General features: G+C 39.4%; 1 long non-coding RNA gene across 1 annotated transcript in view; it reads left to right on the top strand.

Moving 5' to 3' along the window:
* The first annotated feature begins 506 nt into the window (after positions 1–506).
* The window catches only part of LOC116593370, a 55,970-nt gene continuing 31,661 nt past the window's right edge, over positions 507–24,815 (top strand). The window contains exons 1-2 of the long non-coding RNA XR_004286880.1: positions 507–605; positions 19,661–19,820. This is a non-coding gene — a long non-coding RNA (uncharacterized LOC116593370). The remainder of the gene's footprint in view (positions 606–19,660; positions 19,821–24,815) is intronic.

Below are 24,815 nucleotides of genomic sequence, written 5' to 3' on the forward strand. Positions count from 1 at the left end.
CTCACATATATATGAAGCCAACATTTGACTTTTTGAAAAGAAGTTAAAAGTGTTATTTCACTCTTAGAAGAATAAGTTAATGACTTAAGGAATGCATTTACAAGGTTCCTGGTTACAGTTTGAGGTTTGCATTTAGAAAAGGCTTTCAGGCATGTTCTGTGGATTTCTCTTTCCTTATTTCCTCCTCTTCCTTTCCCTTCCATTCCCTTCCTTTCCTTTCCTTCCTTCCCTTCTTCGCTGTCTACAAGTTTATAAAGAATACTAACTTCCAAGCTTTGGGCTATGCATCATTCCACTGACAGGTTCAAAGGAAGTACACACAGTAACTATGGAAAATCCTACGTCAGAGCCACTATTCAACAACATCAAGGAGAAATTAGTGGGCATTTTATGAAGGAAGATGACCAGAACATTGATAGTTTTCATCTTACAAACTACGTTAGAGTGTTTCTTCCTATTTCTAACTGTCCAACCCTTCTCTTTACTTTCTTTTAGTGCTCTGAACTATGATGGTGCAATTGGAGAATTTCTGGTTCTGCTAATATTGTGGATTGGATAAATTGAATAGTAACTTGCTACAAACACCCCCAAAATACTGGGATAAGGTACAGTACTCATTTTTTTTTTAAGATTTTATTTATTTGTCAGAGAGAGTGAGCACAGGCAGACAGAGTGGCAGGCAGAGGCAGAGGGAGAAGCAGGCTCCCCGCCGAGCAGGGAGCCCGACATGGGACCCGATCCCAGGACGCTGGGTTCATGACCTGAGCTGAAGGCAGCTGTTTAACCAACTGAGCCACCCAGGCATCCCAGTACTCATTGTTTTAAACACATAGTTATATTAGTAAGAAGAAAGGAAAATCCATATATAAAAAAAGCAATCTGAAAATCAGGATAGTGAGCTCATTACCTGAAATAGAGTTTTCTAACTAAGGTGATGAGTGGAGTATTTGTGGGGTATTCTTAATCTTATTAATCCACAAGCATGGGTCTCACTCCCTGCGTGAGAACAGAAGTTGATGGCTTTGAGGCTGCATGAGGCAGAGAAATGGAACTGGAAAGTAATACAAATCATGGTTCTGGAAGCAGAAATTAGAAAAAAATATTCTTTCACTGGCAGAAGTTGTTGACAGGGAAATTTTAGTTCCCTTCAGGATTCTTGGGTAAAAATAAACACATAATAAAAAGACTTGAGAAACTAGGAATAAAGTGATCAGTCCTAACCTGATAAAGGGAATCTAAAAACAAACCTAGAACGAACACCAAACTTAATGCTGAACTTTTTAAAAAAAGATTTCATTCAGTTATTTATTTATTTATTTGTTTATTTATTTTAGAAAGAGACAGAGAAAGAGCGTGCATGAGAGTGGGGAGGGGCAGAAGGAGATGGAGAGAGTGAATCACAGGCAGACTCCCTGCTGAGCACAGAGCCCAATGTGGGGCTTGATCTTATAATCCTGAGATCATGACCTGAGCCAAAATCAAGAGTCAGATGTTTAACCTACTGAACCACTCAGGCACCCCAATGGCGAAATTTTTTAAATCTTCACTTTAGGAGAAGAATATGAGCTCTCACCACTTATTGTCATTATGCATCATCACAGTGAGGAGGGAAAAAAAAAGGCATGGGAATTGGAAGTGAGGAAGCAACATATTGTTTTTTTACATTCTGTCATCTCCTTCTTGGAAAACATCAAAGAACCTACTGACAAATCACTAGAGGGGCTAGGGGAGTTTTGTAAGGTAGAAGAAACAATAAATAAGACAAAAAGTCAAAAGAAAAATGGACAGAGGATTTGACCAGATGCTTTATTAGAAGAGGAAAAACAAGTGGCCATCAAATATACTGAAGGATGCTCAGCTTTATTAGGTATCAGAATTCAGATTAAGACCATGCTGAATTATGATTTCACACCCACTGGGCTGGCCAGAAGCAGAAATTATGGTAAACTAAAAAAGTCTCCCAAGTAGATTTCTGAAGCTCTTTCTTTTCTCACAGTTCCTTCCTCCCTACAACTCTGCCCCAGAACGCCAACCAACTTTCTTTCTCTGACCAATCTGTGCTTCCTTAGTTCATTGCTCTCAATGATCCTCCCCGCTGTATAATAAGGAACGTGCTTCCAAGCAGAGAATAGGTCCTCTTGGTCTTTTTCTTTCCCTCAGGCATCACAATCTGGGCCACCTGCCGTCCAATGCCTGAACACAGTTGTTTCACTTATTTTGTTCAGTTTTTCATTTGCTTGTAGTGGGAAAGCAAAGGTGGGCCTTCTTACTCTTGTCATGACTGCAAACAAAATTTCCCTGTATCTATGCATAACAGAATTCAGAGAGAAGGGAGCAGCGCAGAAAAAGGACTCTAGCAATCTGCACAGAGGTAACCTTGTGTCTTTCCTGACACGAGAATAAGCATGCTTAGGGTAAAACTCTACGTGTTTGGAGAAAAAAAAATGACCAGGGATCTGTGGGCTTCATGCTTCCAAGAACTCGTACAGGGCATGAAGTTCCAGGCAGTCAGAGTTACAAGTCCACACTGATCACCTAGGGCATTTATTAGAGACCCTGTATGAGTCAAACCTCATGAATAAGATTAACTCATCCCTTGAGATTGTGCCATTTGAGACAACATGGCTGCACCTACAGGGTATTATGCTGAGTAAAGTAAGTCAGGCTAAGAGAGAAAAGTACCGTACAGTTTCACTTGTAAGTGGAATCTAAAAACAACAACAACAAAAAAAATGAGTAAACAAAAAGGAGAATTAGATCTATAAATACAGAGAACTAACTGATGGTTGCCAGAAGGGGAGTGGGATGACTTTGGAATAAGTAAGTCACAAGAATAAGAGACACAACATAAGAAATATAGTCAATGATATCGTAATAGTGATGTGTCAGGACAGAAGCCAGCTATACTTGTGATGAGCATAGGATAATGTATAAAAGGTCAGATCACTGTGTACACCTGAAACTAATGTAATATTGTGTGTCAAATATATTAAAAAGAAAGAAAGAGAAAGAAAGAAGGTAAAAGAGCTAAGTCATACCTCCAGTAAATGTTACTCTGGACCTTCCCTGACAAAGCTTAAATAAAACTCAAAAAGATCAATGTAACTTGCAATAATTTTACTACCTTTAAAAACAAAGCCCAACAGTCTGTAGAGGAATTCAACAAAATCCAGACTTAAAAAAACATATCATTTACAATGTCTAGAATCAAGTGAAAAATTATTAGACGTTTAAAGCAGGAAAATGCAACCTATAATTAGGAGAAATATCACTCAATAGAGAAAGACCAAAATGATGGAAAAAGATGGAAATGATGGGATTAGCAGACAAGGATGTTAAAACTACCTTACAGTATATAAAGGAAAATGTGAACTCAATGAGAGCAATAGAAATAGAAAAAAGAACCAAATGAAACCACAGACGGGAAAAAAAAAAATCTAAAATGAGAAGCTCACTGAATTAGACTAATGGCAGATTACACTGTGCAGAAGACATAATAATAGAAAGCAACCTCAATTAAGTGTACAACGAATAATTTTAGTATAGCTCATCTATGTGTATATTAATAATATATTTTATAGTAACAATTTTAAGACCAAATTCAGCAATATAAGTACCTATACAGATATATATATATATATATATATATATATTAATAGTGTTTGTCCTGAGACTACTAAGTTGGTTTAACATTTGATAGCCAATCAATGAACTTTACCAAATTAATAAAAGAAATAATACAAGTTCTAATGCCATTTAAATAGATATAAAAAACTAATTAAAAAATTAACCCTCAATCTTGATAAAACTTTCAGCAAAATAACAATAGATCTATTTCTCAACTTGTTGAGTGGAATCTATGAAGATCATAAACTGATTTCATACTTAATGATAAGTAACTGAAATATTTTCCCCCAAGTTCAGAAACAAGCCAAGCATATTCACTCCCAACACTACCATTCAATGTTGTATTGAAGGTTCTAGCCAATGCAATAAGGGGGAAAGGGAAAGAACTAAAAAAGATATATTGATTAGAAAGGAAGTAAATAAATAAACTTGTTTTTTTTGCAGCTGGCATAATCTTCTGTGGAAAAAAAAATGTAAGGTTCTTAAAAAAAACTACTCAATGGGGCACCTGGGTGGCTCAGTGGGTTGAAGCCACTGCCTTCAGCTTAGGTCATGATCCCAGGGTCCTGGGATTGAGCCCCGTGTCTAGGCTCTCTGCTCAGCAGGGAGCCTGCTTCCCCCTCTCTCTCTGCCTGCCTCTGCCTACTTGTGATCTCTGTCAAAGAAATAAACAAAATCTTAAAAAAAAAAAAAAAAACCCTACTCAAACTTAAAAATAAATTCAATTGAGTTAAAAGTAACAAAGTTAAAATACAAAGTTTGATTGCATTTCATTGTGTTAACAATTAACAACTAGAGCTTGAAATTGGAAAAATCAATATAATTTATATTGTTAAAATATGAACTAGGAAAGCTAACAAGTATATGCAAAAAAATTAACAAAATATATCCAATTCTAAAGGAAAGCAGCAGAAAAATCTTGGTGAAATTGGGGCAGGCAAAATTTTAAAGTAGAACACAAAAAGTACAAAGTGTAAAGAAAAAATTTTAACATGGACTTCATCAAAATTCCAAAATTTTGTGCTTTGAAAAAACCCTTAAAAATAAAAAAGCAGGGGCCCCTGCGTGGCTCAGTGGGTTAAGCCTCTGCCTTCGGCTTCGGTCATGATCTTGGGGTCCTGGGATCAAGCCCCGCATCGGGCTCTCTGCTCAGCAGGGAACCTGCTCCCCCCCCCCCCCCCCCCCGCCTGCCTCTCTGCCTCCTTGTGATCTCTCTCTCTGTCAAATAAAAAAATAAAATCTTAAAAAAAAATAAAAAAGCAAGTTGAAGAACTAAACATTCTCTTTCTTCCACTATAGATTAAAGGAATTGTATCTAGAATTTGTAAAGAATCTTACAATTCCTTAATAAGAAGACAAACAACCTGTTTTTTTAAAAAATATTTTATTTATTTATTTGACAGACAGAGATCACAAGCAGGCAGAGAAGCAGGCAGAGAGAGAGGGGGAAGCAGGCTCCCTGCTAAGCAGAGAGCTGATTCGGGGCTCGATCCCAGGACCCTGGAATCATGACCTGAGCTGAAGACAGAGGCTTTTAACCCACTGAGCTACCCAGGTGCCCCAAACAACCCATTTTTAAAAAATAATTTAAACAGATACATCAGAGAATAATTACACGAATCCTCAATAAGCTCATGAAATGAAACTCAATGTAAATATTCATCAAGAAAATGTAAATTAAATCTACCATGAGATACTACTGCATACCTGTGAGAATGGTAAGATTAAAAAGACAGACCATACCAAATTTTGGTAAGAATTTGGAGAAACTGAACCCCTTATTAATTTCTGGTGGAAATATAAAATGGTACAACCACTGTGGAAATAGTTTGGCAATGTCTTATAAAGTTAAATAACATTTTCCATATGACCCAATCATTAAAAAAATTTTTTTTAAGATTTTATTTATTTGTCAAAGTGAGAGAGCACGAGAGAGAGAGAGAGAGAGAGAGTGCACGCGAGCGAGCGCACAAGCAGGGGTGGGGGGAGGCAGGCAGAGGGAGAAGTAGGCTCCCTGCTGGGTGAGAAGCCAGATGCTGATGCCAAACTCCACTCCATGACCCTTAAATCATGACCTGAGCTGCAGGCAGACAATTGATTGAGCCACCCACGTGTCCCTGACCATCATTTTAATCCATATTCACTCAAGAAAAATGAACAGATGTCCACAGAAAGGCTGTTTGTAAATATTCAAAGACTGGCTTTATTCATAATGGCCCAACCTGGAAATAATCTAAATATCCTTCAACACGTAAGTGGCTAAACAAATTGTAGTATAATTACACAGTAGAATACAACACAGCAATCTGAAGGAATGAAATATTCATACACCCAACACGATGAGCCATAAAAACATTATAATGAGTAAAAGAAGACAACAGAATAAATACTATAGGTTTCCATTTATAGGAAACTCTAGGAAAGCTAAACCTAATGTATTGTGATAGAAAGATCATTTGTTGCCTGGAGTCAGGGATGGGCAGGCACTTTACCGGGAAGGGGCCACTGGGGAATCTTTTGAAGGTGATGATAATATTTTATAAATGATTTTTCTGTTGGTTATAAGTACATATGCTTTTGTCTTACTGGACTGTACACTTAATAGGAGTACAACTTATTATTTATAAATTATGTCTCAATAAAACTTGACTTTAAAAGTCTTGATAGGGGCACCTGGGTGGCTCAGTGGGTTAAAGCCTTTGCCTTCAGCTCAGGTCATGATCCCAGGGTCCTGGGATCGAGCCCCGCATCGGGCTCTCTGCTAGGTGGGAAGCCTGTTCCCCTCCCCCCACCGCCTGCCTCTCTGCCTACTTGTGATCTCTGTCTGTCAAATAAGTAAATAAAATCTCTAAAAAAAAAAATAAATAAAAGTCTTGATAAAAGCAAGTACAAGGGCAATCTTATAGTTTTGATTTTCATTTCCCTGATAATTCGTGATGTTGAACACACTTTATATACATGGTGGTCATTTGTGTGTCTTCCTGGAGAAATGTCTAGTGCAGTCCTGTGCTCATTTTTAAAATCAGGTTATGAGATAACATCCCCCAACTGTAGAATGGCTATTATCCAAAAAGAAACAAAAGATAACAAGTGTTGGCAAGCATGTGGAGAAATTGGAGCCCTTTTATACTGTTGGTGAGAATGTAAAATGGCTCAGCCCCTGTGGAGAATAGTATGCAAGTTCCTCAGAAAAATTAAAATAAAACTACATCTAATCCAGCAATTCCATTGCTGTGTATGCATCCCAGAGAACTGGAGTGGGATCTCAAAGAGATATCTGCACCCCCGTGTTCATTGCAGCATTATTTACAACAGCCGAGATATGGAAACAACCAAAATGTCCATTCACAGACGAATGGCTAAAGAAAATGTAGTCAATATGTAGAATGGAATATTGGCCTTAAAAAAGAAGTAAATCCTACCGTTTGTGGCAACACAAATGAAACTGGAAGACTTCATGCTGCGTGAAATAAGCCAGTCTCAGAAGGCCAAATATTTTATGATTCTACTTATATGAGGGATCTAAAATAGTCAAAAGTAGAGAATAGAATCATGGTTGCCAGGGATTGCCAGAGGGAGAGGAAATGGGGAGTTGTAAAAATGAAAGGATTTAATTTAAGCAATTATAACATTGCCTGGCACATAGCAAATACTCCATAGATGTTAGCTTTTAGCATTAATATTGTCTTGGCTCTCCAACAAAGAATGTTGATAAGGGATTACTTTAAGATGTGAATATCATCTATTCATCATTCTTGTGAAACTCAACTTCAAAGTGCACACACGCACACACACACACACACACACACACAAACTCAGAGACACACACGTGCAAGCCAGGAAGAGGTGACAATTATGACAGTGCAGTTGTGAGACTCTAGTAAAGGTCTTGTTCATAGAAATGAAGAGATAAGTTCCAATTTGGGAGGGATTATTAGCCAAGGAAAGTGTCAGGACTTGTCAATGAAGCAGAATTACTTTAAGTTACAAGCATTTGGAAGAGAATGTTATGTGTATTGTTTAAATGTGTAACAATTCCTGAATTATAATTCCAGTGAGTCACCGGGCACTGACCCCACCAGGGAGTGGAGGGTGTGACAGCCATTCACATTCTTGTACATACCGGCCTGTTCACTCCCAGGGGATGGAGTGTTTATGGACATAACCTCACTCGAGCCTGTGTTCCTTCTTGCAGAATTGCAAACATTACACAAATGGCCTTCATCTTGCCTCAGACTTGCCGCTAACCTACATGTGGTTTCAAACCCTTCATCATAATCTCCTACTGACCTTGTAGCCAAATGAAGACACTGAGTATTCCTTTACACAGTCACATCTTCTTCACCCCATACTTGTGATTTGGGGACTTTAGGAAAGGACTCTAAGTTCCTCTGATTCTATTTTACTTTGCTGGATTTGGTTCATCACCCAGTCCAACAGATTGGTCCGTTTGTTGAAAGCATACTCTGTCATCTAATAAATTTGTTATCCATTTCAGTTTTGGGTCCTCAGGATATCTGGTAAGCATGCATTCTATGACTCCATCCAAGCTTTTGATAAAAATATTGAAAAGAAAAAGATCAAGGACAGAGCTTTAAAGCAAGTCATCCCAGAGATCCTTCCAAGTTACCATTAACAGCAAGCTTGACACTGGTGTATACTCTGATCAGCTACAACCATAGGGGCTTCATAGTCAAACATATTCTGGAGATGTTCTCTATTGTGCAACTCTTAGAATTTTGCATTACAAGTCAGCATCCTAAAGATTTAGGGAATTCCCCAGTGAAAAGGGACTTATCTCACCATGATGTACTCGTTCATGAGACACACTTAACATTCCAGGGACCTACAACTATGGAGATTTAGGATCCTGTGAAACAAGGTCTGACACCCAAAGGAGAGGACCTCAACATCATGTGAGTGGAATGCCATTGTGTGGAGCCTAGATCATGTGGGAGGAAAACGAGAGGTCCGGGCTCTGTGTGTTTTATTGGTTTTAGTCCATGATACTCAGAGTCTCTGGCAGTTCAGTGCTCTTCCTCACTGGCTCTGCTCATCTCTGCAGAAGAATGTGGAAGACAAGGGATGGTAACCATGATTCTAGAGAGAGAGTCAAAGAGCTCTCATCATTCCTGCCGAAACTGGAATCTCCCTGAGTAGAGCCATTTTGGTGGTTCTCCATGGACAACACTTAGCTGGGAAATATAATGCCTCAAAAAGCTGTGATGAATGTAACTTGCTTTTCATTTCTATGACTAAGGGTCAATCATTCTGTAAGGTGTAGCCACAGTGGCACCATCTCTTTTCTGGAATGTAGTGGAAGAAAGATAGCCTTCTTGTTTCGTATATGTTTCCCTCCTCTCTGAAAGTCCTGTTTCTATCAGTGTCAGGGATAAGAGGAAAAGAAGAGATGGGATTTTGTTTGTTAGCTTTGTGGGAGGAGGAACCCCTGTGGAGAAACACAGTGCGTACAGAGAAGCAGGGAAGGCCTCTGCTTTACGTAAGCGCGGACGGGTGACTGCATCTCCGTTCCCCTCTCCCCGCGTGTACTGGGGATGGGGAAATGATGAAAACATCAAGGCGTGACTTCAGTTTGCTAATTATCCAGGGGCTCCGTCAGCCAGCCAAATAACATGCGTCTGCTCCTGCCTTCTGGCCCAAAAGCTGACCCTGTCTTAGCAGGACCGCCCTCCTTCCAACCTCAAATCAAATCCTCTTATTCATTCATCCGTGACTTCTCCCACACACTGAAGAGGCCAAATATGTTTAATTACAGAGATTATTTTGTAGCCCAGTGGACTACCACCCCACAGAGACTCCCGCTGAGATCACAATGTTCATTTCCCTGTCAGAAGTCTGCTGTGATTTTAATTTATGTTGTCTCGGAAGTGAAGAGTTCAAGGTTTTTCTCTTTGCTAAGATATTAGACCAGATGTCACTGACGGGATGTTTCTGGCAACAGCAGGAATCGTGTTCCCAGACCCCTGAACAATAACTTTGTAAAGGTTCTTCCAATCTCTAAACACATGCGTACTCCTACCCGTTCTGCCTTCTTTGCCTCCTGTTTTTCTTTCTGTTTTTCTTGGCAGGTGTTGGTGTTGGGTAAACAGTCCTTTCACGGAGGTGCTTGTCTGTCAGGTCCCACAGAGAGTCAAAAAAAATGGCAAGTTAATAAATTCAGGATTGTGTCTGGCAGGAGGTGTGTTCCAGTCCCACATGGCACATCGGGCAGCAGGTTAAAGCAAAACAAAACGTAACAATGGAGTGGAACTACAGCACCCAGAAGCCCAAGGTTAAAACAGAACTCAGTAAATGACCTAAATGTAAATGTCCCCGAAGCCAAGAGCATATGAGGCAGCAGCAGAAAGAAGACCAGAAAGGCATGACTTTGCAGCAGTCACCATTGGACAATTTAAAAACTACTTATAAAGTAGCAAGAGGAGTTTTCAAAATGAAATTGTTCCAAAAATGTAATGTTTTTAGGATCTTGCCTTACAAGTGTTGTCTGATGAAGGTGGCAGAAATGCTGGTTCTTCCCCATGCTGCCAAAGGCGTTCCAGGAGAGTGCCCCCTCGGTGTCTCGTCCCCTGCCATGCGGCAGCCTCAGCTTTAAAGAAAATGCAGGACTGGGGGCGCCTGGGTGGCTCAGTGGGTTATGTGTCTGCCTTCCATTCAGGTTGCGATCCCAGGGTCCTGGAATCGAACCCCACATTGGCTCCTTACTCAGCAGGGAGTCCACTTCTGCCTCTCCCTCTGACTCTCGCTCCTGCTTAGGCTGTCTCATAAATAGATAGATAGATAGCAGCTTAAAAAAAAGAAAAGAAAATGCAGGACTGTTGGTTATTACCGTTTTAATCTTTTCTAAGGACTCCATGTGTTTTAAGCCACTGAGCCACCCAGGCACCCCAGGACTCCATGTGTTTTAAAATGATTCCTGTATCCTTGGTCATGATATCTGTTCACTTAATGCAGTGGGTAGGGAGACAGGTATCTTATTGGTGCAAAAGCAGAATTTGATATGCACGATAGCAGAGGACAGCTTTATGGAGAGGAAAATGAAGACTTCTTTGGATATGATACTTAAGCTTTTAAACAACAGTCAAAGAGTGAGACTTTGAAATGACATGGAAACTGAAGAAGGAACTAACTTCTTAAACAAAGGGCTGTTGAGAGTGGGACAGGCGCATCTGAACTTTGTGTAAAATGATAAATGCCACCAAGGTGGTCCCAGCAGATTGTAACATTTAAAACTCTAGGGCGCGTGGGTGGCTCAGTGGGTTAAGCCGCTGCCTTCGGCTCAGGTCATGATCTCAGGGTCCTGGGATCGAGACCGGCATCTGGGCTCTCTGCTCAGTAGGGAGCCTGCTTCCCTCTCTCTCTCTGCCTGCCTCTCTGTCTACTTGTGATCTCTCTCTGTCAAATAAATAAATAAAATCTTAAAAAAAAAATAAAACTCTAATAAGGGTCTACGTCAGGGCTCCATTTAGCAGAGAAGCTTTCCATGGAAAATAGAAAACATTCTTTCTGAGTATCTGAGGATCTTATGTGTACAGCTCCATGAGCTCCTCAGCAGAAGTAAAAGCATTGATTTCCTGTAAACTCTTCAGGCCAACAGATCAGTCACGTCCAAAGATGTTGGCTGGTTGAAAAAGAGAAGGATTTCATTCTCCGTACCTCTGCAGAGTGCTGGAAGCTTTTGTTTGCCTAGGCCACTAATGAGTCTTTCTTCTCCAAAAGCAAAATAGCAATAACAAAAACTGCAGATGAACAAACAGATCCTCCGTGGGGCAATGAAACCTGAGAGATCAGAGCGTTCTTTGGGCACTTTATCCTCCCTGATTTTTCAGTCTGCACTTGGACCTCATTCCTCACCTGACGTCAAATACAGAGTCACTTTAACCCAAAAATATTTGCTTAGTGAGCAAACCAGTAACACGGGAGAAAAGCACATTAAAGGAAAGGACTCATCTTCCTTGAAGACTCGAAGGTGACCTGAACTGAAGGCAAAAATTTCCAGGGAAAAAAAAATGGATGTCTTGGTCTTGACAGTTCAAGGTCAAGAAGTCTTACTTAGAACATCACTTGGTGGAAAGTTAGAGGAAGTCCCTCTGTAGAGGATACAGAAGACTCCCTTTGTGCCATAATGGACTGATGTTATGAGTTACTGATCCAGCGACCAAGACTCCTCTAAAGCACGTTAGGTAGGGTTCCTGCTAGACATGTATTATGGAGAGATGACAGAGGGTGAGTGTAAGTTCCTGTTTCTGGAGGGCGAGAAGGAAGGACCTGTCAAGGTCTGTATGCAAGGATGCCAAAAAACTATTATAAGAGAAGCCTGACCCCAAGAACAGAAGAGGATTCACTGGGAAACGTTATTCCAGGCACAATGAACTACTGGTGAGACTAAAAGGAGAATGTTGCAAATAGCAGAATATCTGTTATTCTGTTTTTCCAAGACCTTGCAAGGTCTGACACAGGGACTTGGACCAGATACTTGGGGAGAGCGGCTTGTAACAGGTAGGACTGTATGGCTAAAACTGCTGTAAAACGTGTGAGTCCAAGGTGATGCTCTTCATGTTCCCTACTAGTTACATGTCTATATACATATATACTAGTACAGGTGTATCATGTTAGTTACATACAAAGGATTTTCCCCTCCTTTACTAAAGGGGTTCTAGGAGTACACGGGAAGGCATAATGGAAGAATAATGTCACCACACAAAATGACAGAGGACTTAAAGCCACAGTTGCCTGCATCACCGTCACATTATTCCGTTCTTCAAAATCCTCTAGTAGATTCTTACCAGACTCCAAATAATGCTGAGATTCCTTGCCAAGGTAAACAAAATTCTCTGTGTTGACCCCTCCCTGCCTTGCTCACTCTATCCCCTCACAGTCTCTCCCTTTCTGCTTCAGCCATTATGAATCTTTGTTCTTTTGTCAGAAAACCAAATCTACCCCAGCCTCTGGGCCTCCAGTTTGTTTTCCTTTTGTCCAGCCTGCTCTCTCCCGAGATCTTCACCTCACTTCCCCTCTCATCACATGCAGGTTTCTGCTTAAAGGTCACCCTCTTAGAGAGGCCTTTCCTGAAATCCAGAACCTGTGAAGATGAATTTGAGTTGGAACTGGCTTCCCCTATTCTGAGCTGGAGGTCGCATACGGTCTTGCTCATTGGCTAACAGCAACCCCATCATGTGCCGAGACTAGTGTGGCTGGGAAACATGGTCATCACAGATCCATCTCAGGTACAGAATGTGATTTTTTTTTTTTTTTAACAACCCTATTCAGCACTGTTTTGAAGTTTCTTTGAACTACTGGGGATTCTATGTAGAGCTGAGTGCTGAAAGGTAATCGGCCCAAACTCTCAGCATTCAGAAGTCATACATCAAAACATGATCATCAGATCATTCTGAAAATTAAGTTTCTGAGAAATGAGGACCTCTGTTAAGCCATAGAAGAATATATAATAGTTTGCGGAGTCAACCTTTGCAGACAGAGCAGAGATGAAGCCCATGTTATCTGTGAAAGTGTCACCAATACTGAAGACTGCTTGGAGTAAAACAAAATGAGCCTAAAGTGAAAATAAATCACCTGATATCCAAAATTTGACAAATAAGCAACTATATTTAAATCCCTTTTCTCTGGGATACAAAGCAATAATAAAACTCACAGAAAAAAGAAAGAAATGAGAATGAGGATTTCCAACCCCTTTATTCTCAGAATGAGTGAATATTGACTGCAAAAAGATTGAATAAAAATGAGGGTGTCTTCTGATCAAATTTTAGTTTTAAAAACACGCTCTTAACTTTGGAATGTTTATAGGTTAAGTGTGTTTATCTAAAATAAATCATGCCCCAGTGAAGTTCCTAAAGTTACTACAATGCTAACTCATTTTGTACCAGGCATGACTAACTCGTATCAGCTTAATAAGTCTTGGCAGCACCCAGGTGGAAGAGATGGAAAGAGATACTATCACAGTTTATAAACAAAAAAGGAGAACAACTAATGTTACATGAATCTGTTCACACTTGAGAATGCCAAGATTTTTTTTTAAGTTACAATGCAGATCTTTGTGATAATTAAAAAATAGACACAAGCTTCCTTAGTTTTCATTCATCAGTACAAATGAGGTGTGGTTTCTGCAAGTGCAGGTGTGCATGGCAGGAATACACACATGCCCCACATGTCAGAAGCTTGCTCGGCTCATGCAGGTGAGCTGTGTAAGAGGAAAATATGCTGGGTGCTCTCTTCAAAATTGATGGAGCACAGACTCCGGAAAAGGCCTCCATCACTATGAAGTCAGCAGTCCAAATATAGGCCATGTGATGGGGTGGACCCCACAATCAGCTTCAAAGTAAACTTTAGTGGTTCACCCAGAACTATAGTTTATAATTTAGGAGGAACTGGAGTGTCTTGGTTTGTCTCAGATCTTTCTTCAGGAACCTATACATAAGCCAGTGCTGATTCATTGTAATGGTATTGGTCCTGACATATTTTCCTTGAAAATATATGTGGCTTGGAGAAACGGGGGATTCTGAAAATTAAGACAGGGAAAACCCAAGATGAGCACAGAGTCTCTTTTAAATGCAAGTAAGGAAGGAAGAGAAAGGAAAGCAAAATGAAAAACAGATGGAAAGTTTGGTATTGAGTAAACTATAGTCTTTTTTTTTAAATTAACATATAATGTATTATTTGTTTCAGGGGTACAGGTCTGTGATTCATCAGTCTTACACAATTCACAGCGCTCACCATAGCACCTACTCTCCCCAATGTCCATCACCCAACCAACCTATATTCTTAGTAAATAGCCCAGGCAAGGCTAAGGTCATTCTGAGCCATATTTTGAAACAACTGCCCCAGGGGTATGAAATGGCGTTTTTTCCAAAATAAAGGCAGATTGACTGGACTACTAACAGCTTCTATAGTAAGCATTAGTAAGCATGTCTTTACGTTGAGCTGAATTGTGTTATTTCCACACTATTTATATGTAAGTGATGCTTCTTGCAGCTTATCAGACTGCTTAGTTTTCCTTTAGGTAAAGAACAAGCTACTAAGATAAACAATGGATACAATGTATGGCAATGTTTGTGTTGCAGGGACATATGACTTTGGTTGTGTTCCAGGGATTTCTAAAGTGAGTGAGTTTATTAGGCTTTTTCCATTGTTGAATTTCTCCTTCTGCTGGTTCTTGAATTTTTCTATTTCATGATTTATTCCTTCATTCTAGTGAAGCACATCCCCTTCAAGTCTCAAGTCCCTTGAGAAAGAAGAGGTCAGAGGTTAATAATTTTTTAAACTCAACTGTCTGAAAATAAATTTTCTTATGTCCACATATTTAATGGATAGCTGAAAATCAATTATTTTAACTCATAATTACTTAATGATAAGGTTGAAACACACCTCAGAATTTTTAATGCGTGACCTTGCTGTCTTTGAGTTTTACTAGGCTGTAAGCCAGGCGTATTCCCTCTCTTCCTCCATGACATAATTATATCTCTGGAAGTCTTGAGGATCTTCTTTTTGTCCTACGTATTATACAATTCATGTTGTTGGTGTGCCTGAGTGTTGGTCTTTTTTACTTATTTAGCTAGAATCGCATGCCTTTTTGTTCTGGTAAGTTTTCTTCTATTATTTCTTCTATTTCTTTAATAATGTACTCTATCTTCTCTGCTCTCTTCCAGAATATCTAGTCATTAACTGTTGGGTCTCTAGAAGTGACCCTCTGATTATCTTACATTTTATCTCCAATTTTCCATCTCTTTCTCTTTTTGCCTTCCATTTTTTTTTTATATTTTCAAAAGTTTTTTTTCTTTTTCTCTGTTTGTTCCCTTTTTATAATACCCTATTCTTTTTGATAGATGCAATATTATCTTTTATTTGTCCAAATATATTTAACATAGTTGCAGTCTTAAAGTTGTGTTTCCTGGTTTGACATATTTCTTTCAAGTTTATTATTTTCTTTTATTTATCTCAACCTCCATTTTTCATTTTTACTTTTCATAATTGGCTCAAACCGTGAGCTAATCAATTAGAGGACCTCCAAAAACCAATATCTGTAAGTCCTTTCTTTAGAGTTATTCCTTTCTCCAAAGAAAAAAATCACCAATCTTTTGCAGATGGTGAGGTTGGCAATGATGTATTGTTGGCTGCTAGCATCCCCGAAGAGCAAAGATGAGACACCATTTGCTAAACAACCTTCCACCTCGTCTTATTTTCATTAGCACGTGATCCTTTTTCTACTCTTCTTGCTTCTCTCGTTCTCTTTGTGTTCTCTGCTTTATACCTTATTAAAAACTTCTTTACTTTCATGATTTGAGCTTGCGGCGATCCACCATGTTTAAGCAGTCTTAGCTTCCCCTTGTTCCACAGTGCCTAGACTACAAGAGATTATCAGTAAATGTCAGCTGAATGGATGACTTCGAGTCACAGACATACAAATGTGAAGCAACAGGAGGGAACATTCTATTCTTTAAAACTTTTGTTTGCTGAGAAACATCAATTTTTCCTCAAAGATGGTAGGACTTTTCTATTAAAAGGGATGAATTGTGTTCCTGTCACTTTCTGCACAGCAATTCAAACTTCAAATTTCAGTCATGTCCCCTGATCCCAACCATGGTTAGACTGAGAGCTCCTCCAAGGCAGACTCACGCTTGGCTCCTCTTTTGTTTGGTGCATAGTCAGCTCCTAAAAAAATATAAATGAAACCTTTCTTTAGATATATGTGAACCTTGTCTAAATTGTTCTTAATCAATGTCTAGTTCAGTAGCTTGGCAACAAGATACGAAAGTCAACAACAGAATCAGACTGACCAATGGCTCAGGCAGATCAATGGCTGCTTGCTCTGGGCAGGCATTTTCAAACTGGTATTTTAGCTCACATTTATTTGGAAGAGAGGTGAGATTGTACAGCAAAAGGTGGGATGAGCAGACCAGGTGGTAGTGCCTCTTTTGGCCCCAAACTTGCAAAAAGAGAATTTGGTAAAAGAGAGAAGCTTTACAAAGCTCCCACTTTGTAAAAAGAGAAGCTCTGCATAAAGAAAGATTTGCAGTGAACTAGAACCCTTTGCAAATTATTTCAGACACTCTTTATTGCATAAACATGCTCTTATAAGTGGAGTAGTGCAGCTGGTGGTGGTGGTGGTGGGAGTTCTTCTGGCTTATCCGTGTGAGTCATATGGTTCTCTGCCTAAAAAGAGTTCGCATATGTTCGATTTTCTCTATCTCATTATGTTTCCAGTCTCTTTTAGATATTCATATCCTGGGTAATTGCTCAACAAGTATTACCCTTAATTCAACTTTAGTCAATGTATATCTGCATTGAATCTTTTTTTTTTTTTTTTTTTTAAGTTGGTAAACGAGTTGGAAAGAAAGAAAGGGATGTTTGCCTTCATAATCTTGGTGGGGTCATTCACATAGCAATTCCATTGTTATAGCCTGTCTGGGTATAGTCTCAATCTTAACTCAGCTTTCTGGTGGACTTGGCAAATACCAATTCAGTATTGCAGTCCTTCTTAGAATGACCTTAGTGGTGTTATCACAAACATTCACATCTTTGACTTGGTGACCCTTTGCAAAGGCAACTGTTGGCTTATCAAATGAAGTTTTTTAGGCCTAGAATAGTGGTCAAAAATGAGACCACATTGGAGTTAATTAAGCAGCAGCTCTAAAAGTGTTGCATCCAAAGCAGATTTCAGATTTGCCCTTTGAATACTGGACAACTTTGGAAGCAGGGATTTGAAATACATGTGAGTGGTAATGTTGTCTTCCCAACATGATGCTAAACATGGTTTCACTTCATTTTGTTCATACTTTCATCTTCTCTATAGATTTCACATTCCTCATACATGGTGCTTAACCTCACCTACAGTTTGCCTTAAGCCCTCATTACCTCATTGTCTGTTTGAGCAACTTGTGCATGTTTAACAACCTTAGATGAATGTGGCTATATTTGCTTGTACATCAGTATGTGTTATTACTTATTTCCTAGAAACCTTTTTTCCCTTTCTTTCTTTCTTTGTTTCTTTTAGAGAGAGGGCAAGTGAGGAGTCAGGGCAGGAAAGGGCAGAGGTAGAGGGAAAGAAAGAATCCCAAACAGGCTCACGCCCAGCATGGAAACCAACATGGGACTCAATCTTATGACCCTGAGAGCACAACCAGAGCCAAAATCAGGAGTCAGATGCTTGAACGACTAAGCCATCCAGGTACCCCTCTTTTATTTTACTTTTAAAAACCTTATCAGTCTTCATTACTACCATGCCTAAAGCCATCTTTTCTGGATGTCTTATTTGTTCCTTTCTTCCTAGAACAGGAATCAGTTTGGGTCTTTCAGGGCCTAAGTTGCAATAAAACACTCTAGAAACAGAAATACTATATTGGCTATTACTACAATGTCAAAGAGTGATAACTACTTTTCACTTATTTTAAAATTTAATTTAATTAGTTTCATTATTTTACCTTTATTTTTATTCTTTGTAATATAGTTTAGTGGAACTGCTAAGACTTGAGAGTGAGACAGAATTGGATTCAATTTATGAATCTACTGCTTGTCCTAGCTTTGTGATCTTGATTGAGCTAATTAGTCTTTCTAAGGTCAAATCTAAGGTATGACCGAATATACTGATTTCATAGAATTGTGATAAAAATTATGTAATAAAGCGAAACTCATCTTACTAATGGGTAGATTTTGATTGTGTTCTTTTAATTAGGTCAAGTATTTCTCAGACCCCATTGTACACCAAAATCACCTGGGGCACTTTAAAAAAATACAGATGCTTCAGACTCAGAGATTCTGATGCAACCAGTCTTGGGTAGGAACTGGACAGTGGTATTTTTTAAATCTCCCTAGGGGTCCTAATGTTCAGCCAATGTTAAAAATTGTTGGATGAGAGCTCAGTGAATGTTAGCAATCATCATTCTAGAGGGATGATGACTAACTTCTTGGGAAACTTAGAATGATAACAGTGCTTCGGCCACCATGAGGAAGATGAGAGTCTCTGAACTACAAAAATAATCAGTTCATCCTCATTTATCCTTATGGTTAGTGGTGCTGGAGAAAAGAGAGTCTTATATGGCTTTCCTTCGTTCCTCTGTACCTATTAAAGCATTTGTAGGTTCTGTAGAGAGAGTAGAGATCAGTGTTTTTAATATCAGCAAAAATACTTTTGAAGCAAACAATTTTTAGTAGTTACTACAGATCTTCTACTATATTGGTTTAAAAAATCTGATGTAAAAGTAAAGGGAAATCCATTTAAATTAGTCATATGAAGTTATAGATACATCATACAGAAATTTTTAAATACCTGATTTTAAAAAAATAAAATAAAACGTCAAATGAGAAATAAGTTAGAAAAACTTTGGCATAGGTACCAAAGAAAGTTTAAAGCTATTTTATGTGTAAGTCAAAAGTTCTCTATTATCTTTTTTGGAAGAATCTGCACAATGATGGGTTTTGCTTTTAGTTCTTTAAAAAAGCAAACCTGTAACTCTCATAGCAGTTTGTTACTAGTATTGGGAGATCCATAATTAAGTTATCCCATACTTAAAAGGTAACTCTAGAAAGTCAGTCAGAGCAAACATTTTCACATGCTAACAAAACCGGAATAGAGCTAAGGCCACCAGGGATGAATAAAGGTCTGATTTCTTTTGTAGCTTTTCCAGAGGTTTGACTATAAGAACTACTACACAGGACTAAGTAGAAGGTAAATACATTATTATTTTCATTATTCAATAATAATAAATTAATTCATTGCACTGAAGAGACTACATAAACAACCAAAAATAACTATTCAAAGGAATTTCTACAATGTTTGGAAATGGAAAAGAGAAAGTTGGCAAAGAGATATTCTAAAACACACAAATTCACATCAAAGACATATGGTATATTTTTGTGGGTTTTCCCTAAAGTACAACTAACATACAGCCCTAAAATATCTGGTCCTATAACCAAGCACCTAACACTTGCCAGATGCTGTGCTAAGTGCATCATCTTATTCAATCCGCACAACAACCTAACCATTATCATCCCCATCTTACAGATGAGGAAACCAAGGATCAAAGAGTTAAAGTCCTCACTACTCCTAGTGTGGTTTAGGAGGAGCAGCCACACTGCCTGGTCACCTGCAAGGCATGCACAATGACGGGCTCTTCCCCACAAACACTGGATCACCACCATCAGCCTTCTAACAGGATCTCCAGGTAATTCCTCTGTAACAGTCGTACCGGTTTAAATAGGTTGCCCTGGGTATACATTCAGATACTAGCCCAAGCCGGGACTCAATTTAGTCAGTGTTAGTATAAAACAGACACTAAGATGTGCATCCTAGGAAAGTCAATGATAATACCATTTTATAAATTAGAAAAGCTAAGATTGAACACAGGCATCATGCAGGGCACAGATAGGTCAGCCAGAGGGAAGGCGGGTAACTGGGGTTGTGGGCTCTAGAGATGTGAGCATCCACATTCACCTCCACCCTGACTCTGAGGAGCAAGCTGCTTCCGTTTTCCAACAACCCCAAGGGCACCGGCCTCAGGGTCTAACCTCTCTCTACTCCATACAGTTGAGGAGACACTATCTTTGATGGGCTCAAAGGAAGAATTGTTCACTTCTCTGTCTGTGGCTGCCACTGCCACCACTGAGACTGTGCGAGGAGCCCAGTGCTAACTCACACTTCCGTGGTAGGAGAGCACTCCTTGTGGCTTTCCCTGGTTCTTGAACACACCTCTTGCTGAAGCTCTCCAAACCCTCACACAGCGAAAGTCAAAGCACCCCCTTATTTATTTCTGGGAATCCCCACAGGTATCTCCTGTGTTCAGAGGTGAGTCCTGCCAGCTGCCACTTGGTGCTCTCTGTTTTCTTGTTTCTCCCCCAACTTTCCCCAATCCCCAACCCCTACACTATGTCCAGAGTCTGTTCATTCTGTCACAGCTGTAGCTTCCCCTGAAAACTTCTCTGTCCACTAGGCGGCCGCCAATTACTGCATTTAATTTAACCATAACCCTTTTGTGAGGTAAAACATTTGCAGATGAAGAAACTGAGGCTGAGCCAAGCCCATTAATAAGTTAGGAAGCTAAGAAGTAACACAGTTAACACGCGGTAGAGACTGGATTAAAATTCATATCTGGTTGCCTCCATATCTGACCAGAGCCTTTTACCAAGTGTAGACATTTGCCTGTGAGAGTGAGGGGCTCTGTCTCCCAAGAGGGCACCCTTGTGAGGACGACCGCGCTCCACCTAAGCCAAGAGCGGGTGACTCTGAGCTCAACTCAGGGAAATGAGGTTTGTGCTGTTATTTAGGTTTGTGCCCCATTACACCTACAAAGGCTCTTCAACAGGTCCTTTTACAGATGGGTGAAGAGTAACTCCCACTGAAACACGTGGCAGATCCCTGCTGTGGGCAGCAGTGGGAAGTGGCCTCTAACTGTCTCTACCTGACAGCAAGAGACTCGACACAAGAATAGGCCCTCTGACTGGTGTTGACAGAGAATGTGCTGCCACTGCCAAAGGGAGGCCCTGCCAGTGAGAGCCACCATCACGGTGACTTGGTGATGAGGCCTGCCCGGGGATCTCCCACCAACTATAGCTGCCCATGCCAAGAACCTTTCTCTCCAGAGGCCACAGGGAAGTCATGTGTGGGCATCACACCTGGGACACGGTCCAAGGCCACCTTTGGGAGCCCAGATAGCATGTAGTTTGGGGAGACCTGGCTCCCTTCACTGTTTCCAGCGTGAGTCACATTGGTGAGGATAGAGTTTGTTGATCTTTCAGAAAACTCCTAAACAAGAACGAGAAAGAAATTCCCAAATGAAAAACGAGCAGGGTTAGAGGCACCGACACTGAGATTTGGGGAGCCTTCTGCCGAGAATTTCAGTTCTAACTGGATTCCTCAGCTGGGGAGTGTCTGGGAAGGGGGGTTACGTACATGTTATCATTTGCCATTCGCTTTGGGACATCTGGTCAGCAGCTGTTTCCAGAAAGTTCTCATTTAAACTTTGGGGGTTGTCATCATCATGGTGCAATTTTTTTTCCCCCTTCTCAGTGCTCTTAGTCTCTGGCACCATCATATTTCTGATATCTATTTTTGAGGTGTATCTTAATTCCCTCCTGAAATTTCTACATGTTTCTCTGAGGCTCCTGCCTTGTCTTTTATTTTCAGATACTTTTCCAGGAGTTCCGTTTACGTAACTTTGCTCCAGGGTCCCCAGACTCCTCTCAATCAACTGCATCTGCTGGCCAGTGTGGGTCATCCTGTCATCCCTGTTTGGGTCTGGTCTTGTCGTTCCCTCCACGTTCCCTTCATGTCCCTGCCACCCAAACACTTCACTCTTCACTCTCACACAGAAACACCCTCAAAGATGTTGACATATAATAAGTTACCTTCTTCCAGGGCTTGAGAAATTCTCTAGGAAAAACTTAGTCATTTGTCGAGGCTTCTTAAACTCTACCATTCTGCTGAGTTTCCAGGTAATTACTGCTAACTGTATTGCCTGTGGCCCAAGAGAAGCCTCAGATTCCCTTTGCCAAGCAGGCCAAGAACATTCCCATGGCACTAGGCAGAGTTTCCGAGGGTGGGAGGTCACTGTCAATCCCGTCCTCCACGAAATGTGCCACAAAGTGCTGGCTGTCCCACAGGCTTGGTGTGGACCCTGAATGACATAATGTGCCGATGATGCTTTAATGTAAATTAACAATTACAGCACAATGCCTTCCATCTGCATTACGTGCCTTTGATGCTAAGTCTGTTTGAATTCCTCTCAAGTCATCATTTACATGCTCACCTGCTTCAACCCCCTTTTGGTCAGGTGGCCCTATAGAAATGATTCTTTGCAAAGACTTTTTGCCTTATGGAGAGAGACTGTTTTTCCTAACAAGGGGCATTTTTAGAGTTGATAAGTACCAGAGTATTCAAGTTTCTGAAGTTTTCTTTTCCTAATTTGTTTTTCTTTTTTTTTTTTTTTTTTACACAACAATATTGCTGGAAATATGTACTGAGTTCTCAGTAAAGGGAATATTCCCCTATATTCTCAGATGAATATGCTACAAATTTAATTACTTTTTTCCAGTAAAATTATTTCAGTGATTTTCTTAAAATGAAATTACTTTTTTAAAAAGATTTTATTTATTTATTTGAAAGAGAGAGAACAGAGGGAGAGTGAGAGGGAGAAGCGGACTCTCCACTGAGCAGAGAGCCCAAACCAGGGCTCAGTCTCAGGACCCCGAGATCATGACCTGAGTCTAAGGCAGACATTCCAGCTGAGCCACCCAGACACAATTCCTTCCCCCCACACCACATATTTATTTATTTATTTGACAAAAAAATCTTTTCTCATTATTTTCATGAAATGCTGTACATGCCCTTTCTTGTTCAGATTCACCATTTTGGTTGAGAGTAAAAGACTATATAGTCATGCTTAATGCTGAAATATTCTATTGTGGAAATTCCAGACTCAACAGTTTTAATTATTCCATTTTTAATTCACTTTATATTTGAAAATAGAAAACATGTTCTCAATTGAAACAGCAACTGGATATATATCATAGAAGAATGTCTGAGAATGCCAAAAATAGCAGAAGAACCAAGAAGAGGCCTTTATTATTTAATTATTTTAATCTTTTATTCATTTACAGCAGGTATGTATAAGACAGCAGGTTAGTAGCGTTAGAAATTAATTCTTTTCCCCTAAATTGGGACTATTAATTTTTGTCCAGCTTTACTGAGTTATAACTGACACATAGAAATTGGATATATTTAAGGTGTACAACATGGTGATTTGATATACATGCACATTGTGAAATGATTACCACAAGCAAGTTAATTGGCACACCCATCATGTCACGTGGCTAACATTTTTATGTGTGTACTGAGAACACAAGATTTACTCTCAGGAAATTTCAAGTATGCAATACCCTATTTTTCACCATAGTCACCATATTGTACATTAGATCCCCAGAACTTATTCATCTTATAACTGGAAGTTTGTACCCTTTGGCCAACATTTACCTACTTGCTCCATCCCCAACTCCTGGCAACTACCATTCCACCTTCTGCTTCTAAGAGATTTAGTTTTTTGGAATTTCCAAATAAGTATGAGGCTATACAATTTCTGTCTTTCTCTTTATGGCATATTTCACTTACCATAATATCCTACAGTTTCATCCATGTTGTTGCCTATGGCAGGATTTACTTTTTTTTTTTTTAAGGATTTTCTTATTTTTATAAATAAATTATATGCCTGTGTGTGTGTGTGTGTGTGTGTGTAATCACATCTTCATCTATTCATCGATCAATAGACAATTAGATCTTGACTACTGTGATAATTTTATAATGAACATGGAATTGCAAGTATCTCTTCGAGACTCTTACATTATTTCCTTTGGATATAAACCTAGAATGGGATTGCTGGATCATATGGCCATTTTATTCTTATTTTTTAAGGAACTTCCATATTGTCATATTTCCAGACTTTCTAATAAGATGTATCAATTTATAATCTTACCAACAATCTACGTGGGTTCTCTTTTCTCCATCTCCTTGCCAACATTTATTATCTCTTGTCTTTTTGATAAAGGCTATCTTGACTGGTGTGAGGTAACATCTCATTGAGGTTTTGATTTGCTTTCCTTGTTGATTAGTAATACTGAGCATCTTTTCATGTCCCCGTTGGCCCTTTTGTTGGCCAAGTACCTGCATGTCTTCTTTGGAATAAAATACCTATTTTGTTCCTTTGTCCTTTTTTTTTAAATTTTATTTTTTCAGTGTTCCAAGATTCATTGTTGATGCACCACACCCAGTACTCCATGCAATACATGTCCTTCTTAATACCCACCACCAGGCTCACCCATCTCTCCCATCCCTTTCCCCTCCAAAACCCTCAGTTTGTTTCTCAGAGTCCATAGTGTCTCATGCTTTCTCTCCCTCTGCAGTTTACCCCAATTCACTTTTCCTTTCCTTCTCCTAATGTCCTCCATGTTATTCCTTATGCTCCACAAGTAAGTGAAACCATTTTAAAATTAAATTTTATATACATACATAAAATTCTAAATTTAATTAAATAAATAATATAAATATAATTAAATATATTTGTAATTACATATTACATATATAATATATATAACATACATATATATTTGTATATACAGATATTTGTGTGTATATATATGTTTGCTATTGAAATGTGTGTTTTTCTTATGTC

The sequence above is a fragment of the Mustela erminea genome, chromosome 6, assembly GCF_009829155.1.
Source record: "Mustela erminea isolate mMusErm1 chromosome 6, mMusErm1.Pri, whole genome shotgun sequence".
Classification (NCBI taxonomy): Eukaryota; Metazoa; Chordata; class Mammalia; order Carnivora; family Mustelidae; genus Mustela; species Mustela erminea.